This window comes from Lactuca serriola, chromosome 8 (assembly GCF_051521515.1).
Source record: "Lactuca serriola cultivar US96UC23 chromosome 8, Lser_US96UC23_V15, whole genome shotgun sequence".
Lineage (NCBI taxonomy): Eukaryota > Viridiplantae > Streptophyta > Magnoliopsida > Asterales > Asteraceae > Lactuca > Lactuca serriola.
This window is the reverse complement of record NC_136415.1, coordinates 22,483,598-22,499,863: the sequence shown is the minus strand read 5'-3', so window position 1 is coordinate 22,499,863 and position 16,266 is coordinate 22,483,598.

The window sequence follows — 16,266 nt, the reverse complement described above, 5'->3', positions numbered from 1 at the left end:
ATGAGTACCTAAAAAATCATGAAATTTTTATATATGCTATTGTAAATGGATTAGAACAACCATTACATCAACTAAAACAAGTTTTAAAACACCAAAACAATTTAGGGTAATGTTTCTAGTCCATTTCCAGCAGCAAAAGTCGAAATTCTGCATTCTGATCATTCTACTCGCTGAGTGCACGAACCTACTCGTCGAGCAGGATGAATTTTGCCTTGAACTCGGCGAGTCCCCCCATGGACTCGGCGAGTCCATCAGCCAGACAGCAACAATGTCAACCTTTTTCACTATTTTGCATCAAGTATCAAACGAGCAAGCCTAGGCTCTGATACCACTGTTGGGTTTTGAGCAATCTAACACTTCCTAAGTGTGCATGCAACCCTAATAAACCTTGGATATATGTTTGTCTAAATACATGCAAAATAATAATTTTTCCAAGGTTCATAACCTATCTAACATGGCATGGGGTACTTTTAAACATAAAAGAATTAGATGAGATTACATACCTTTTGATGATGAGTTTGATTACTAAGGAGTTTGAGGGCCAAGCACCAATAGTGTGAATGCCTCAAATGGAATCACAAATCACCACAAACTCTTGGAAAACTTTGAGAGAGTGTATACACACATATAAAATCGGCCACACCTAAGTCTCATACAACTAGTGCCACTAGTGGCTATTTCATGCAACATAAGCATGCTTATATAGTGTACATGATTAGGGTGAAACCCTAATAATCCATGACCTTTCTTTTTCCAAGGATCCATGGGTTAAAAGCTCCATGGATCATCCATGGACTTCCATACAATCATAGCCCATTAACAAATGAGTGTTAGCCCACACCATATAAAACCAATAGCCCATAATCTAATTAGTCTTCCTTTTAATCTCTAAATTAATTCATAATTAATTTAAGACTAAGACTAATTAAATAACATGACTTCATATTAATATATTATAATATATTAATAAACATATGTGTATAACTCTCATAAAATTATCCATAAATAGTTTGGATGAAATGCAACCCAAATGGACCATGCCGGGTCGGGTCAAGTATATACCAAATAAGTTATGGACTTAGACACCTTATCCAACACTACCGTGGGTAGATATGGGTGCCATATACGGGTGGAGCTCGACGTATTTTGATGGAGGAGGCCCATAGGTCGAGATTTTTTATCCATCCGGGGGCCACCAAGATGTATTTGGAATTAAAAAGGGATTATTGGTGGCCCTGCATGAAGAAATATGTTTTACCTGTCGTCAGGTCAAGGCGGAGCACCTATGTCCTCACGGTTGCAACCTTTGGAGATTCCCCTGTATGTGAGTCTTTAATGTTATGTGTGTGAGTCAATATACCGAGGGTAATCCAATCCAATCCAATGGATGTGGACCCGAGGGTATGCCAGTCCGATGACTAATTGGGCCCGTTACATATTGGCATTCCAATCCAATGACTGATTGGGCTGGGGGTAATCCAACCCGATGGTTGTAGACCTAGCATGCAATGATTGTACGTGTTATGGCTGTGTGTGGTAGTTGGGGGGGGGGGGGGAAACTCATTAAGCTTTGGCTTATGGTTTTCAGTTTTATGTTTCATGTACTTCAGATGATCTGGGGAAAGCTAAGGCGTGATCGTGCGCATGTTTTCGGTTTTATGATTTTGGATTTTGGTATACTATGATTCGTGATTATTACTTGTGAGAACAATGTTTTGTAAACAATTACAACTTTTGTTTGGAATTTATAAATGATATTTTTACCTTGATTTTTGGGATGTTACAGATTCAATATGTGAATATTTGACTAGCATGTTATATTAGTGCTAAGGATCTGCTCAAAATTGTATATTATGAGAGATGCCTTTGTATGCCCAATGTGTGAGCTTCTAGAATTGTATGTTAGTATGGATTTCAAATGATAGGATAGGATGGCCTGATTAGGTTGTGCACTAGTTAGAACTCTGTGATCAAATGCTGATTGCTTTATGCTTTTAGGAAGCACTATTAATACTAATTAAATATCAAACAGATATCTTAGGTTACATGTTACAAAAATTAAATGATTTTAGAAGGTTAGGTTGAACCCTATTGTGCAACTCTTGTTTCACTACAACCATTGTAGTGCGAGATCTTGCAGTCAAATAATTATCTAATGTATGTTGCATGTAATTATATTCGTAAGGTAGTTAACGGGTGTTAGTGGGAGTTCCTTTTAAAGGTAATGGCAGAGAGTGGCGGGAAGGGAATCCTAGGAGAACCTAGGAAGTATGTTAGCATTAGCAAATGCGTTATTTAGTGGGAATGTAGAATGTTACGAATCAAGGGAGTTACTTAGGGGAATCAGGATGGCTCTTGAGGAAAGTACAAATAAGTGTGGAAGGTAGTATTGGGTCCGCGCTACTGAAAGCACATGATTTGTACTCGAGTCGAGGGAAGTCATGATGACACTAAGGAACTTGCTAAGTGTGGAAATTCTTCAAGTTTTATTTGATGGTTGTTTTGTTTATTTCAGTATGATGGTCACTCGAGGTGGTTTAGGTCCTGGTGAGGGATCAGGTTCGGGCTCTGGAGTTGGACCTTTGGACGAGCAGATGCGAGAGTTCATTTTGTTAGAGATCACCCGCGGTATTCTGGATCATACTCCTATGATATTTGGTTCAGTAAAGGAGGACATTATGGAGTTATTGGATGAGCGTCTAGGTGCATTCCATACTGAGATGGTGGCTATGGTAGGTACATACTCTATGACTTTTTTGAGAGTTTCGTGCATGTGGGGATCCTGAGTTCCTCGGAATGAAGGACCCTATTGATAGCAGACCGTGATTGGCGGACATTGGGAACGCCTTATGGACTAGCTTCTGCCCCAAGGGGTCGAATGTCAGATTTGCATCATGTCTTTTAAAAGGTAGAGCCCGTGATTGGTTGGAGGAGGTGGACTATGCTTTGGGAGGCGATGTTATTGAGACGATGTCTTGGAATGACTTTGTTATGAGATTCAAGGTCGAGTTTATGCCCGTGATTGAGGTTCAACTGCTGGTGAGAGAGTTTCAGGACCTTCGTCGGACTACTGAGACTGTGATAGAGATCACCGCTATGTTTCGTGATAGGGCCTTGTTGGTTTCGTAGTATGTGGTCAACAAGGAGATTAAGAAGGTCATGTACCATGACATGTTGAAGGATGAGATACGAGAGTTTGTGAGCATGTCCAACTGCAAGACATTGGAGGACATGATAGCTCGGGCTTGCGAACGGGAGATTGATCTGGAGGCAGCGAGGAAGAGGAAGTCGGTTCAGGCACATGTATTAGAGGGCTCATGTAAGAAGCCCAAGGTTGTAAATTCGAGATCGAGGGGCTAGCACGATCGAGGCCAATGAGGTCGGACGCACGAGGGAACTTGTAGGACGGGTGGTTCTGACTGCTACAAGTGCGCCAAGACTAGTCGCTTCATCAGGGGTTGTAGTGTCACCACCACACCCCATGGATTGAGTCAAATTTGCTTCCATTGCAATCAAAAGTGACCACAAGAAGTTCGAATATCCGAGTTTAGCAGTAGGAGGAACGGTTGCAGCACCCGCTCCGGCTACATTGAGGATCACCGACGGCCTCCATGGCAAGGCGAAGACGTCAGTCATGAGGAGTCAAGCTTTTCAACTGATAGTCGAGGATGTTCTTTCTCTCTCTCTCTCTCTCTCTATATATATATATATATATATATATATATATATATATATATATATATATAATGCATTTAAATATTTAATAGTAGAATACGAATAAAATCGCCTAAAATAAAATTTATTTGAATGAGAATCATTTAAACACGTGAGCTTAAAGAAAAATAAAATAAGCTCTAGAGACAAAGGCGTCCCTTTCTAAGAAAATAATTGGTGATTAGTGGACATTAAATATATGCGGTTATCAATTATTGTCATTATCTTGCCTTTTAATATGTTTTCTTTTTGTTGTTTTATAAAAGTTGTGGTTGTGAGATTTTATTGGCAAAATGAAGTTAATACTTTATTTCGGCTGTTGGTAGAGAATGATAGAAGATGTAAGACAAAATAGAGACCACAATTTGCAAAACAACTCGTGTTTTTAAAAGATAGGTTTTTATGTTATTATTTTCTAAGTCGAGAATCATTGCATTAAGACTATATTTAAGTTACTTTTTTTTTTAAATTAGGTTATTATATTTTGCAAATTAAAAACATTATAAGCTAAGAAAATAAAAACATACTTACACTAACGTGAAATATAGAGTTATTTTTCATTATTTTTCAAATATAGTTTTTATTATTATATAAAAAATAATCAATCTTTTGCTCATTTTACATATTTTAATTAGCTTATCAAATGTCATATTTTATCTGCCGCAAAAAATAATATTGAAGATTCGATTTCAAGCAGGTCATTCTATTTATTGTTTTTCTTTGATAAAAATGCAAGAATGGTCTTATGGTATGTTGAAAATTGTCATTTTTGATCAAATATGGTTGGACTAGAACAATTGGTCAAAAAGTTTTTATATTGTTGCGGTTTTAGTCAAAACAACTTAAAAAATCTAAACAACACGGATTCGCCCATTTCCATTTGTTTTTTCCGTTTATTTGTTTTTCTTTTGTTATTTAATTATTTTCAAACTAAAAAAATAAAAGAATATCTCTCTCTCTCTCTCTCTCTCTCTCTCTCTCTCTCTCTCTCTCTCTATATATATATATATATATATATATATATCACCCATTTTCCATCTCTCTATCTACAATTAAGAGACCGCCACCACCCTTACTCCATTCCCCAACCCTCACTCTCGCGGGAAAGCTTGAACACCACCATCACCACTAGAGAAGACGGACCCTTTGTTGGCAATGATAACCCACCGTCGGAGCCCTTCATTGGAGCATAAAACCAACTGTCGAAGTTGGCTGTTATAGCAAACCCTAGCGTCGCTGCTTCATCTTGGTCCTTCTCCAACGATGCTGACGACCCGCCGTCCTCCCTCCCAAACGACTTTGTAACAGGTTAGGGTTTGTAATGGTGGCGAGCTGAAACCCTAGTAGTGGCGGCGTTGAAACACCTGCTTCGATCGTTGCTACCCTCCCTTTAAACCTCAACAACCGACAACGAGAGAAAGGAAATTGAAATATAAAGTTAAGGCTTCTTGGCAACTAGGGTTTTCAGATAATGCATTTCATGACTGGAAATTGAGGGGGAGACACATGGGATCTATTCATCTTGAAACCGTTGTCGCCTCGTGGCCTCCCTCCTTGCGAATTTGCAACACCCATCAGATCGTTGTCGGAATCGAAGGGTTTGTTGAAGAAGATGGCCGCCTAAGAAGGTGACATGAAATGTCTTTGTTGAGGAAAATGGCGGCGACGTTCTGATTCTCCAGTGGTGGTCGGGATATGTAACTCATATCGACGGTGGTGGTAATGATTGGTGGTCACGACCGGAGGTGTAGTATTTTTTCTATGTGAAAAATAGATAGAGAGAGAGAAAAAAAAAGAGTTTCTTATTATTTTTTTAAGACAGACCTGCAAAAATGGTCCATGTGTTATGTATTTTTTTTTTTTGAGGTTTAGTCCAAACCTCGATTTTTTTTTTTTTTTTTGCTTCATGGTCCTTTTGATTTAGGTTGTTTGTGGTTTTGGTCCCACGATAAACTGAAGTTACCGTAATGCCCTTACGATATGTTTTTTTATTCAGACAAAATTGCAAGAATGGTCCTTGTGGTATGTCCAAAACTGCTACTTTGGGCCAAACAAGTTTGGACTAGCACTAATAGTCCAAAAGTGTTCATTTTGCTGCGGTTTTGGTCCAAATCAATTTAAAAAATCTAAAATTGACGGATTTGCCCTTTTGCATTTGTTTATTGCCTTTTCTTTTTGTTGTTTAATTATTTTCTAACTAAGAAAATATAAAATAAAATAAAATAAAATAAAATAAAATCTCTCACACACACATACACACACTCTCTCTCCCACTTCTACAATCTCTTCCCCTTCTACCACTTCCATCATATGAGTTCAAAGAACAGGGGATTTTCCGGCAACCACCAACACCAGTTGGATTTTTCGGTAACCATCAACACCAAGCGGATTTTCCGGCAACCACCACCACAGTCTACCACCACCACCCACAGATGAACAAACATATACGAAATCAGATGAACACACAAACATATGAAATCTGAAGAAAACATAAACAAATCAACACAAACATTCATCAATTTTTCAACAGATTCAACACAGACACATGAAACCCAAAAATCTTGGATTAAGTGAATAGTACGGACGACGCCTAAGGGATCGTTTGTATAGTTGTAAACTAGTCGTTTTCAGTAATGTGTGTTTATAACAATTCACAATCCATAATTAATCCAATGTCACCTGGAATTATCGAATACACACGTCACAACGGTATAACAAAATATAAAACGCGTATTTCAAAGTATTAGGAAAACATCGGGCTTTCCTAGAGTTTTCAATTCATACACCTACAAGATGCATACCAAGTCTAGCAATTTGTTTATAGAAACAAACAAGCATACTTACGGATCTTCACACTTTTTACACGATACTCTTTTCAGAAAATATCGGATTTCCTGGTGGTTTTCAAAACAATACAAAACATTATATTTCAAACATTACTTATGAACTCACCAACATTTCATATGTTGACGTTTTTCAAAATACTTGTATTCTCAGGTAACAGGTAAATCGAAGGGAAAATGTACTCAGTGATGTCTTGTTGTTTGTTTAGAAAATCGAAGGGAAATTGTGTGTGCCCATACACGAAATCGAAAATGATTTACCCTGATATCTATCTAGAAACTCGATGAGTTTGTGTAAAAAATCCAGAAACACGAAGTTATTTTTTGTGCATGTGTGTGTATGAATTTAGACAAACAAACAAACAAACGCACAAACTCAAATTTGTATTTCTTCAAGAAAATCATTTTTTCCATATTTGTACTATAATTCATCAAGGTGTTTTGCTCTTACCAATTTATGTATAATCCATTTCAATGTGTGTATGTATGAGTGATGTGTGTGTATTTGAAAGAAGGTCTAGTTAGAAGGAATAAGAGGATTTGTAGATGGGTTGGAGAGAGAGAGAGAGAGAGAGAGAGAGAGAGAGAGAGAGAGAAAGAAAGAGAGAGAGGCCCAAATTAATTATTTATTTATTTTCATTTAAATTAAATAGAAAAAATAAATAAAAGACAAAATTGCAAGAATGGTCCTTGTGGTATATCGAAAATTGCCACTTTGGGCCAAACAGGTTGGACTAGCACTAATGGTCCAGAACGTTTCATTTTGTTGCGAGTTTGGTCCATTTTGGTTTGTTTTTTTATAGAATGACGGTTTTACCCCTTCCTATTTGTTTTTTGCTTTTTTTTTATTTAATTGTTTTCCTAACTAAAAAATAAAATAAAATACAATAAGAGAATCTCTCTCTCTCTCTCTCTCACTCTCTCCCTCCCTCCCTCCCCTCTCTCTCTATCTCTCTCTCTCTCCCCTCTCTCTAGCTAAGAGAATGTCACCACCCTCACTTTTCCCCCAAGCTTCACTCTCACCGGAAAGATTGAACACCACCGGCAGAAAAGATGAATGCCACGAGATCGAAGCTTTGGCAGCGAAACCCTAACCCTAAAAGTTCCAGGATGCGACACACAAATCGAAGCTAGGGATTGTAATAGCGGCAACCTCTGAAAACCCTAGGGTTTCAAAAAACAAGAATGGTGGGAACCTCTGAAAACCTCAGGGTCTCATTATTTCCTTCTTCAAACTCAATTGAAGCTCACCTGAGGGTCGTTTGATGGAGCCAAGAGGGTCAAGAAACAGTGGGGACGGTTTGAAATTGTGGTGGGGCTTGATTTTTGTAAAGATGAAGCTTGTCGATTCTCAGGAAGTGCCAGATCTGAAACCATCGTTTGTAAACCTTCGTTACCCACGAACTTCGGCGGTGCTATGGCTTGTATTATGTTCATCTTGTCGATTTTCTGGAGGCGGCGGTTTTGTTCAATGTGAGAGAAAAATAAAAAGAAGAAAACTTGCGTTTCAGATCTTTGCGATAGAGAGAAAGAGAGAGAGAGAGAGAGAGAGAGAGAGAGAGAGAGAGAACTTCTCATAGCCTCACAACCGAGGAGAAAAGAGGGTGCGAAGCCCCCGCTATTTCCATAAGTCGTTCAAGGCTATCGTGAATGCGAAAGGCCCTTGGCCCGACTCGCATTGGTGAATTCTCGACTTTGCTAGCAGCATCAAAGGACCCTTGGGGCCCAACAACACAAAAGCCATTGAAAGTCCTTTTACATGGAACTAGGTCATGTAAGACCCAACAACATGTAAGAGAGTTTCCTTCGGGCCTAAAGATCATGTCATTGGGCTAGCTAGGCCCGACAAGCACGATTTGAAACTTTCGGGCCCAAAGATGGTGTATCGACGTCTGGTGAATTCTCACGTGTGTATTGACTTCCCGTAATTTCAGCGTGTGTATTGTAGTATCGTCGTGTATATATTTTTGATTCATTATTGATTCGAAACCGAATCAATTCGTTTGGTAACGATTTTTGGTGTTGAAGGTGTATTATGTTTTGTCGGTAGTCGTGGTACTAGTATTTCATCATGATGGATTTATTGTTAAAAACATTTGAATTTTACTTTTTGCAGCCCCTTTCTTTTGGATAAATTTACACTTTTGACCCTTTTGTATAAAAGAATTTCCATTTTAGTCCTTAAACCATTTTTCTTGATACTTTAGTATCAAAGCTTGTTGAAAAGGTATTTTTCAGCTCAAATTTATTTGAAAAACAGTTTTAGTCCCTCAAAATGAAGTTTTTTCGGCTGAAACCTCTATTTTCGCAATTTTTACACTTTTGGCCCAAAATAGAAATTTGTTGCATCTTTGGTCCCTTTTAAATATGAAAAGTATTTTTAACCCTTGAAATGGACTTGGAGCACTAATAGTCCCCTGTTTTACAGAAAAATACAGTTTCAACCCCTCTAATTTGAAAATCTCGCAATTTGGGCTTTATTGGGCCGAAAAGTTCATTTTTGGCCCATTATGCTTAAAAATTCACATTTTAATCCTTCAAAAGAGTAAATCTCCAGAAAATACATTTTTGAAACTGTTTTGACTCATCTCATCCCTCAGAATTTGTATTTTGACATTTTGGGCCCTTTAGTTTCATATTTTTAGCATTTTGAGTCCAAAAATGGGTTTTAAGCCCAAAGAGGTTCATATTAACCAACTTGGTTATTTTTCTAGAAATGATTTGTGTGAAATAACATAATTTATACTTATTTCATACAACTTAATGTAGATCTCGGTTTTAAGGTCTTTTTGACTAGATCCAACACCACAATCACATAAGAACATATATACAAGCATAGAAATCACACAAAGCATACATATACTCATAGATCTACACATTTGCTTGTATTTCCCCCCGCCCCCCCCCCCCCACAAAACTTATAAAACCGGAAAAATAGGGGGTATGAAGCTCACCTTGAGTTGTGGTTTCGATTTGAAGAAGAAAAGATAAGAGTTTGTTGCTATTTCGGCCCTAGCAACCTTTCCTTGGAAGATCTCAAATTTAAGGGGTTCTAAGATACAAGATCATGATTTCATATGAGTTAAGAAGAGATTTTTGGATAGATCAAGGAGTCTAAAGTGTGGATCCAAACATCAACTTACCTAGATGATGATTTTTGTGAAGAACCCTCCTTGCAAAGCCCTTGAATCTCGAAATTTTTGAAGAAGGGGTGAGGAGATATTCTTCAAGACTTAGAGAGAATGGAGTGAATTTTGTGAGTGTGTGTGCGTTGTGTTCGGCCGAGAGTAAGAGAGAGGGAGAGAAAGAAATAGATCTTGAGGTGATATGTGCATGGAAGTATGAGATAAGATGCATGGAAATCCAATATGTAAAAATGAGGTGGCTATGAAAGTCAACTCTCTTTTTTTACATGGGCTTGGGCCGAAAAATTAGAGAGGGAGAGAAAAGAATTTGGGCCTTGCATGCTTAAGCCTTCTTCATGTTTATGTTAAGTGGTGCTTGGTCCAAATAACCATAATTATGATTTTTATGACCTATTAGGGCTACATTAGGTTAAATATGGCCCAAAATGGTTCATATAATTGATTTATTTCATTCTAGGCCCAATATGGCCCAAAATATTGAATTAAATGGAAATGGGTCCAATTAGAGCCCATTTAAGAGTTCTAAACCCAAGATGGTCAAATTGGAAGCTTATTGGTCCATTGGGCCCAATAAGGAAGTCCTAGTCCAAAATGGACCTAAACAATAACTTTTAGGGTTTCCAATTGCTTGTTGACCATTTGTAATGCTTGTATGGTGTATTTGATTGCAAATTTTGATGTCATAAAGTAAGCATCATACATGCTCTTAAGTTTTTGATTAAAAATGTTACTTATGTGTTGTAGTTACAAGGCACAAAATTTCTAGTTGTGACATCATCCCCCCGTTAGAGGGAATTTCGTCCCGAAATTCTGTTTGAAAGCTAGATTTGAGAATGCTAGAATATGTGGGGGTACTTTTGCTTCATTTGATCTTCGCGTTCCCACGTGAATTCTGGCCCACATTTCGCGTTCCACCGTACTTTCACGATCGGGATGCGACTTTGCTTAGTACGCTTCACCTCCCTGTCCATGATTTCAACCGGTTCTTCAACGAACAGGAGATTCTCGTTGATTTCAATCTCGTCAAGGGGAATGACGAGGGTTTCATCCGACATGCACTTCTTTAGATTAGAGACATGGAACACGGGGTGCACACTGTTTAAGCTCTGCGGGTAGTTGCAGTTTATACGCCACTGGACCTATTCGGGCGACGATCTCGAAAGGTCCAATGTATCGTGGGTTCAGTTTTCCCCATTTTCCAAAACGAACGACTCCTTTCCAAGGTGAGACTTTTAGCAGTACTCGATTGCCGACCTGAAATTCTAAGGGCTTTCGCCGTTTATCGGCATAGCTCTTTTGTCAGTCGCGCGATGCTTGTAATCAAGCTCTGATTTGAACGATCTTTTCCGTGGTTTCACGAATGATCTCCGGTCCCGTCAGCGCCTTGTCCGATGTGAGTGCTTTTGCTAGCTGGGTGTCGCCCACCTCATCTCAACATAACGGTGATCTACAGTTACGCTCGTATAGTGCTTCAAAAGGAGCGACCTTGATGCTCGAATGGTAACTGTTGTTATAGAGAATTCGACTAAAGGTAAGTGGGTATCCAAAGACTTCCCAAAGTCTATCACACATGCGTGAAGCATGTCTTCGAGCGTTTGAATGGTTCGTTCGCTTTGACCATCCGTTTGTGGATGATAAGCGGTGCTCATGTCGAGATGAGTTCCCAGTGCTTTCTGGAGTGATTGCCAAAAACGTGAAGTGAACCTACTGTCTCTATCCGAGATAATAGACACTGGTACTCCGTGGAGTCTCACGATTTCTCGAATGTATAAACGTGTCAATCTCTCCATCTTGTAGGATTCTTTTATTGGTAGGAAATGGACAGATTTCGTCAGTCGGTCGACTATTACCCATATGGTGTCTAGTTCATCCGACGTCTTGGGTAGCTTGGTCACGAAATCCATAGAAATCCCTTCCCATTTCCACTTAGGGATTATCGGTTGTTGTAATAACCCTGAGGGCTTCTGGTACTCCACCTTTACCTTGGCACAAGTAAGGCACTTACCGACATAGGTGGCAATCTCTGCCTTCATATTAGGCCACCAATAGTGTTGTTTAATATCCAAATACATCTTGTCTGAGCCGAGATGGATGGAGTATCGCGTCTTGTGGGCTTCCTTCATGACTACCTCCCTAAATCCTCCGATTTTAGGGACCCAAATACGGTTCATGAAATAGTATACTCCGTCCTCTTTTGCCTCTAGATTCTTCTCCATTCCACGTAATGCTTCGCTTGCTCTGTTTTCCGTCTTTATGGCCTCTGATTGGGCTACTCCAATATGAGTGGTTAAGTGAGATTGGATGGTTATTGAGAGTGTTTTTGCATGACGATTAGAGTACTCCTTCCGGATCAATGCGTCAGCTACCACGTTGGCCTTGCCCGGGTGGTACTTGATTTCACACTCGTAATCGTTTAATAATTCGACCCATCTTCATTGCCTCATATTCAACTCTTTTTGATTCAAGATATGCTGGAGACTTTTGTGGTCCGTGAAGATGGTGCACTTCGTACCATAAAGGTAATGCCTCCAAATCTTCAGAGCAAAGACTACGGCTCCCAATTCCATATCATGGGTTGTATAATTCACTTCGTGCGTCTTTAGTTGGCGGGATGTGTAAGCTATCACCCTTCCACGCTGCATGAGAACGCAACCTAAGCCCTAATTCGACGCGTCACAGTAGACCACAAAATCTTCTGTTCCCTCCGGTAGAGATAGTACCGGGGCACTACAGAGGGCTTGCTTCAGGGTTCGGAATGCAACCTCTTGCTTGTCCGTCCATTTGAATGATACGCCCTTTTGCGTAAGTGAGGTAAGTGGCTTGGCGATCTTAGAGAAGTTTTGAATAAACCTCCTATAGTAGCCTGCTAGACCTAAGAATTGACGAATTTCCGTGGGTGTTGTCGGGACGGCCCATCCTTCGACGACTTTGACCTTGGAAGGATCCACATGAATTCCTTCTTTACTAACAACATGACCTAGGAAGTTCACACTACGGAGCCAGAACTCACACTTGGAGAGTTTTGCGTATAGCTTTTCCTATCGCAGAGTTTCTAGAATTTGTCAGAGATGTTGACCATGCTCTTCCTCGCTTCGGGAATAGATGAGAATGTCATCAATGAAGACAATGACAAAGTTGTCGAGGAATGGTCGACAGATTCGGTTCATCAGATCCATAAATGCGGCAGGAGCATTCGTTAGACCTAAGGGCATTACGACAAATTCATAATGTCCGTAACGAGTTCGGAAAGCGGTTTTAGGAATATCCTCTTCCCGGACTTTGAGTTGATGGTATCCGGACCGTAGATCTATCTTAGAAAAGTAACTAGCTCCTTGGAGCTGGTCAAATAGATCGTCGATTCGTGGGAGTGGATAGCGATTTTTGATAGTGAGTTTGTTTAACTCTCTGTAATCGATGCACATCCTAAAAGATTTGTCCTTCTTTTTGACAAACAGGACCGGAGCTCCCCATGGCGAGTAACTAGGTCGGATGAATCCCTTGTCCAGGAGTTTGCTGAGTCGACTGGACAATTCCTGCATTTCAGCAGGAGCTAGCCGATAGGGCGATTTAGCGAGAGGGGTTGCTCCTAGAACAAGGTCAATTCGGAATTCAACTTGCCTTTCTGGGGGTACTCCAGGAAGATCTTCAGGAAATACGTCTGGAAATTCACGTGCTACTGGAATATTTTGAATGTTAGTCTCTTCCTTGGTTTTATCCACTACGTGAGCCAGGAATGTCAAATCTTTCTTTCGTAGATGCTTTTGTGCCTGGATGCACGAGATGAGGCGAAGGTTCGTGTTGGGTTTGTCTTCGTAAATAACTAGGGTTTCGTGATTAGGAAGGCGAAGACGAACGGCCTTCTCGTGACACATAATCTCAGCATGGTAGAGGCTTAACCAGTCCATGCCAATAATCACATCGAAACTTCTAATGGTCACAGGCATTAAGTCTATTCGAAAGACGTGTTGGTTCAGGTTTAGGGTACATCCGATGTAGATTTCCCCCGTGGATTCGGTTTTCCCATTGGCCATTTCCACCGTAAAGGTTTCATTGAGCTTCTGGGGTTGTTGTTTTAATAAATTCTTAAACTTATTGCTTACGAAACTTCGCTCCGCTCCGGTGCCAAATAGGATGCATGCATAAGTGTGGTTTAGGGGAAACGTACCGGTAACGACTGCGGGATCCTGAATTGCTTCCCCCTGACCCATGGCCAGCACCCTTCTCGTTCCTCCATTCCCGGGATTGTTGTTGTTAGGGCAATCTCGACGGAAATGCCCAGGCCTCCCACACCCATAGCAGGTGTGGCTAGGCCCTGTATTGTTGCCGCCGGTGTTGATGTTGTTGTTGTTACGGGTGTTGTTGTTGTTGTTGTTTGCCTGTTGTTGGTTCTGAGGAGGGTAAGTCCTGCAGTACCTTGTCGTGTGTCCCCTCCGATTGCAACTGGTGCACTGCAATTCCTTGCATTCTCCATTATGATGGAAACCGCACTTGTTGCACTTGGGAAGATTACCAGAATAAGGTCTAGGAGCATTTGGGGCAGCCAAGGCTGGAGCATGTGGTGTAGCTGGAACCTGCGCGGTGGCAGCATTAACCGCCACTGTCTGCTGCTTCTTGGAAGTCTCGGAGCCTTGGCGCCCCTTCCTTTTGTTGTTCTTCCCTTTCTTGCCATCACTTTCCTTCTTGGCCTCAGTCTCCGTTGGCTTCTCACCCTTCTTGTTGTTGTGGTCATACAACTTCTTCGCCAATCTTTTAGCACTGTCAAAAGTTTCAGGATTTGCAGCTATCACATTTCCTTGGATCGGAGAGGTTAGTCCCCAGATGAATCGCTCAATCTTCTTTCCTTCCGAGGTGATCATACCCGGGCATAACAGAGATAGTTCACTAAATCTCGATATGTAGGCATCGATATCCGCATTCCGCACAGTGAGGTTCCACAGCTCTTGCTCCATTTTCTGAATCTCACCTCGTGGGCAGTATTCAGCCATCAACATTTCTTTCATTTCCGACCACGGCATGGAGTTGGCTATAGGGAGTGTCATGGCTTCCACGTGTCCGTTCCACCAAGTGAGCGCTTGATCAACAAAAGTGCAGGCTGCGAACTTCACCTTCATCTCCTCAGGACAATCGCATATCTCGAATACCGATTCCACCTTCTCGGTCCATCGCTTTAGAGTGATCACCCCTCCAGTGCCGTTAAAGGTTCGTGGTTTGGTGTTTGTGAAATCCTTGTAGGTACATGTTTTGGTGGGTCCTTGATTCATTCCGTTGTTCGAACTCCCGGCCCCTTGCCCGTTGACTCCTCCATTGTTCCCTTGATGAATTTGTGCCATCGCTGTAGTGACCGCAGCAGAGACCGTTGCCTGGAATGCGGCTGAGTCAACTTCGGGTGGGGTTGGTCCAAGGTTTCTGCGAGTAGGTCGGTGAGGCATCTTTCTGTCATGAAACGGAAAGATGTTGAGTGTACGTGGCTTCCGTGTGGTGTTGATCCTACTGACTAGGTGTATGGTACGTACTTAAGTACTTCTATCATTTAGCATGCAATCATAAATTCGCAACACATAGCAATTTGCAATATCGTAACAGAACACGTAAAAATTTCACTAATATTATCCGCGTTTAATACATGAAAATTTTGCTCGTAAGAGCATACATAAGTGACACTAGTTCGACAACATGACGACTCTATGAGTAGTGTAGTCACTTAAACATAGAGTCGGGGTACATAGCATAGTTCCTAATGACCTAGTAAGATAAGTCTATCCCTAACACTCTGTGGTGCGTCCTACGTAGTGGAGGGGTCATATGCCGAAGTATTGAGCCAGTAACCGAGCCATCTCTGTCATGTCTCCAATAACCTCATCCCTCTCGTGCTCAGCTCGCACTGCACGTGCCTCCATGGTGTACAACTGTTGCCGCAGGGCGGCGATCTCATCTTCGGGAGAGCGGCTCTCCCTTGGGGGGTTCATTGGTGGGGCGAGGTGGTCTGGTTGCGCCTCGTCCACGAACGACGTGGCATGATCTTTGTCCGGGTCTTGTCCTTCCTCGATGTCATCGTCGGTCTCCCCGAACTCGTAGTCGATGTCTATGTATTCATCAGGCCCGACGTCGTGTGCTTCCTCTGGATTCCCTTTTGGTTCATCTTCAAGCATCCCGTGAGCCACTAGGACTTGATGAAACTGGATACCCGGCTGCTCTCCCTCCATGAAGGCTGGGGGAAGGTATAAACTATCGTTACTCCTATGACTCTACAACTATGATATAGACTAAATAGACGTTCTTTTCTTTTGGTGATATAGGGGTTTGTTTTTAGGTTTCCTAACTATCGCGATCTCATCAAAACATGTGTTAGTTATACCTTGGAGGGAATGTAGTTGATCAGGCTACATTCGCTTCTTGATACTACTAAGAACAGTCCTGAGTTAACCGGGATACTAGCGTTATCTTGTTTGGTTCGGCGTTATGTTCTTATTCCTAATGCAAGCAAGGGTGTTTTATTGTTATGTTTTACTTGTTTTGTTCAGAGTTGGGTAAGTCCCTCTTTTGGTTTATAGTTGCATATCAAT